Here is a 4,501-nt window from a genome sequence, read left to right as displayed (position 1 = left end):
AATACATTGACAGAAGACTGTTAAATACACTCTATAAGGTTCTTGAAATGAGGACTGCCACATCATATTACTTTGTATAAAGAGTCTTTTGGGAAGGGTCCTTGCATGGATTTTGCTTTTGAATCTAGACTTTGTCTCCGAGTTTTGGCATTTGTTGCTTCAGCCTGATATTAGACAGTAATGCTCAGAGATCATACACAACAATAATGAAAAGTACTGCAACAAGGTTCTCTTGGGAGGCTTAAAAACGCTAGAAACTTCTTCATGAGTAAATACCTTTGGTTTGGCCTGTAAGTGTATACCATAAGCCAGAGGGATGAATTCTAACGGTATACCTACCTCAAGAATTTAAAGGATCAAACAGTGAGTAATAAGCACAAAATTTTAAACATAAGACTGAAATAACCTATTAAATTTAACAAACGGTGAGAACTCCAAAGAAACATTAAAAGTAGAATGAAGAACTTACAAAAACATAGCCAAATATGTAGAGCTGAGGAGTCGTGAATAAAGAGAGAGAGCAAAAGCAAAACATGAACATGAACAGAGAGCAATCCGTAATCATGTGGGTAGTAAATCAAAACACAACTTAAAGCAAAGTATATAGTGGGAGTTACCTACTTAATGGGTAGAGCATAGATGGCAATCAGCTCCAACATTTTTGAATTGTGCCTTCACCACCCTCGTCGAGGAACCATGATAGCTTCTCGTTTAGAGTTCTTGTTCCCAGTAGCTAGCTACTACATATAATACGGATGCACCTGTAACAAGAAAAAAAAAAAAGATCACTCATAACCAAGCGGTGTTGAATAATTATGTTATAAGAAAACCATAACATGATGCTAAAACGTTTTTAAAAATCTTAACCATACCTCTGAGGACTGTCACGTAGCAGTACAGTAACCTTCTTACCACTTACCAGCAAGCAATTGCAGAGAGAAGACAGCGGACAAAACACAGTGAGTGATATGCACAATTTTGAGGAGGCAAGTAAAAAATAACACAGAGCCCAAGTTCCAATTTTGGTGAATAATAACAATTCGATTCAGGGCATAAGATAAAGAGTAAGATACTACCAATCAAACGGTGAGAACTCAGAATAAACATAAAGTAATAAAATTAAGAGCTTACAGTAGAATGATACAAAATACCACAGACGAAACGAAACCCTACTGAGTGTGTGTGTGGACGATGTGCTGCTGGTCTTCCACATGTCCCGTTGGAAACACAAAAACAAAAATAATCTGAATCCTGCAGTAAAATAAATAGAGACGTCAGAGAGGAAATTTAACTAGAAGACGAACAGTTGAGTTGATGATACCAATTAATTTATCAAACGGTGAGAGAACTCATAAGAAACATAAAAAAAGAAGAACTTACAGTAGAAGAACAAATACCACAGAAGAGACAAAACTAGTGTGTGAGCCTTCGCGTGATATGTTATCCCATGTCTTTTTGCAAACAAACACAATAAGAACCTGCAAAATGGTGAGATAAGATCAATCAAGCAAAAAACCAGAATGTTTAAGAAACTGAAAATAAACCAAACCTGAGAATCGACATTGATCCATTAACTCCATTTGAATCAGCTGTTGAAAACCTAAAATCACAGAACAAGAAGAAGTCATAATAAAGCAAAAGAACCAATGAAAAGCTAACACGAAAGAAAGATTAAGAGACAATTAAGATTGAAACTGATAACGAGGAACCAGGATAATAGAGATGTGTTTATCAAAATGTAAAAGAAAATCTCTTACCGTACGTAGCTCTTGTGTTTTAGAGTAGCGTTAAGAACCCGTTATAATCAGGAGACTTGAACTGGGGACCCGACCTGAGATGATGACAATCGCTTTCCATTTAGAGGATCTAGAAGCGTGTTGTAATTCAAAGATCCATCACTACAAACATAATAAGAGAGTAAAGCTCAGAGAGTACTACTCATCAGCGACTTTAGTAAGAAGCTTTAAGAACCAAATACAAATTCAATCTGAGTAGTAAATATGCACCAAAGCTCTGTACTTCAGCACTATGAGCACCAGATTGCTCCTCGGCATCTACGGTAGCAAAATGTATGGAATGATTCAATCTGCAAAAAAACAAAACACAAAGTCATATGTAGTAAGTAAACCCTAATAAGCAAAACAAGGTTTATTAGTACCAAGTAAACCAACCTTTAATTCTGATTCCTCAAGGCCCGCCCATTAACTCCTTTTGAATCAGATGTCGAAAACCTGAAATCATAGAATAAGAAGAAATCATAACAAAGCGAAAGAATCTACGAAAAGCTAAATCAAAAGAAAGATGAAGAGAAAACTAACGTCCTTACAAAGTCAGAACCGAGATTAAACGGTGACCAAGCCAAGCCTACAAGATAAAAACCCTAACTTCAACAGAGGTAAGCCAAACCTTGGCATGAAGCAGAAGATGCGAGGCCACGTACAGTAACTGCAAAAAAAAAAAAGCCATCCAAGAATCAGAATAAGTGAACAGAAACCTCAGAATTCAGAGAATCTTATAACTTCCATTAGGATCACTGAATATGTCTCTGTTTTACTCCAAGTGAGAAGAAGCAAGAGAGAAGAAGAGAGTTAACTTACAATGAAATAACCATGGAAAGAAACAGCTTGCTCCTCCTCCGATCATCACTTGGTACCATATCTTGCTAATTCATCAACGATCCTGTTGAGAAGAGAAGGTGATGTATGTTTTGTACTTACAAGAATGAGGATTTTTTTTACAAACAAAACCGTTAAAAACAAACAGAGAAAACAGAGTGAAAAGGATGAATCAAACCCTAGAAGATCTTAGTAGCCTCCTCCTCAATTCATCCTCGAAGTAGAAAACAAACCCTCGAAGTAGAAGTTGAGACTTGAGAGTCAAAAGCCATAACTGGATCACATATTATAAGCTTCCGAAAAAAACAACACCTGCGAAGAAGACAGAAGACGAAGAAACGTGTTAGTAAATAAAACAAAAATCAGAGGAAGAAGAAGAAGGAGCAGAGTTAGTAGATGCGTAACAGAGAGAACACAACAACCAATCACCGATAGGTTCGCCACATCATACCATTTCCATCTGCAAATTTATAGCCAGACATTAGGAATGGGTCCTTGTTAAAGTCTTTGTTAACCTAGCAAGATAAGGGAAGTTGACTGTTAGGAGCTATACCAAAGCGGGAAGAGAAAGTAAACAAAATCACTATGATAGAAAAAAAAAAAAAAAGATAAAGAAAGACACACGATTTTCATCTCTCCAGTCATGCTAGTGTCATCAAGGGCAAGAGAGTGGCCATATACTAGCACTAATTATAATTTCGATTATAATTATATATGGACCAATAATGAAAAGGAGAGAATATATAAACCACCTGACAGCTGTGCTTCATCATTCAAGTTTTGGAGAGACGACTTGTAGTCACGGAGAGCAGCTGCAGAGGAGAAGAAAGCATCAGAACAACACTAAAGAGTCATAATCAAAATAAAAATAAAAACTCATATCAAGTGAAAAGTTACCTGTGACAAACCTCTGTGCCTGTTTTTATCCCAAGTGCTACTGCAGCAACCATCAAAGTGAAATGAGATCATGGCAAGAAACCTATCTGGGATGAAAAAACAAAGAAAAAACAAAAGGCCTTATGAGAAAGTGAGGAGGGAAAACATAAGCAACACAGGAAAAATAACAAATCTTCATACCAGAAACCATGAATGGGGGCGCCTTGCGCTTGATCAAGTCATCATCATCATCTCTACTGATGCCTTTCTGTCTGCTAGTCCTTGCGAGGCTGATGCAACACACAAAAACATGGAGAACAAAGTTAAACTAGAGACAAAGAGATAAGAAAAATAAGCAAGTCGCATGGCTGCAATACTTACCGCAGTACTCCATATTGTGATCCATACTTTGACAAGATTATGACAAAGCTTGCTTGCAATTACAAACATAGAGAGATCGCTAATTAGAGAAACAAACAAACAAACAAACAAAATCGTTAAAAACAAACAGAGAAAACAGAGTGACAAGGGATGAAAACAAACCCTAGAAGATCTTATATTAGTACTCTCCTCTGCTCAATCAAACCCATCAGCGAGAGATCTTAGTAGCCTCCTCCTCAATCAAACGAATCGAACATAATCAATCTATCTGGATTGACAACAATAGAACAATGAGTAAATAAAAACGAATTCCATTGAAGAAAGAAAACCCTAGAAGTTAAAAAAAAAAGAAAAAATCAAATTTAGAAAACAAACCCTAGAAATTGCAGTTGAGAGATTTCAGAGTCGAAAGGCCATAACTGTATCATATAGAATAAAAAAACACCCGCGACTGCGAAAAAGACAGAAGACGAAGAAACTTGTTAGTTAAAAAAAAAAACCCCAACCAGAGGAAGAAGAAGAAGAAGAAGAAGAAGAAGCAGAGTTACCGTAGGATACGTAACAGAGAGAACCCAACAAACCAATCACAAAGCCATCACCGATAGATCAAAGCCACTAGGAAAAAAAAA

General features: G+C 36.6%; 1 long non-coding RNA gene across 1 annotated transcript; it reads right to left on the bottom strand.

Annotated features, from left to right (window-relative positions):
• Positions 1–2,068: 2,068 nt before the first annotated feature.
• LOC147937576 (uncharacterized) lies at positions 2,069–2,399 on the bottom strand. Its single transcript, XR_015565951.1, has 3 exons — positions 2,319–2,399; positions 2,172–2,231; positions 2,069–2,086 (listed from the first exon to the last, which is right to left on the bottom strand). It is a non-coding gene; the product is annotated as an uncharacterized LOC147937576 (long non-coding RNA).
• Positions 2,400–4,501: the final 2,102 nt, after the last annotated feature.

This window comes from Camelina sativa, chromosome 9 (assembly GCF_030686135.1).
Source record: "Camelina sativa cultivar CO46 ecotype springtype chromosome 9, ASM3068613v1".
Lineage (NCBI taxonomy): Eukaryota > Viridiplantae > Streptophyta > Magnoliopsida > Brassicales > Brassicaceae > Camelina > Camelina sativa.
This window is presented reverse-complemented; position numbering and strand designations above follow the sequence as displayed.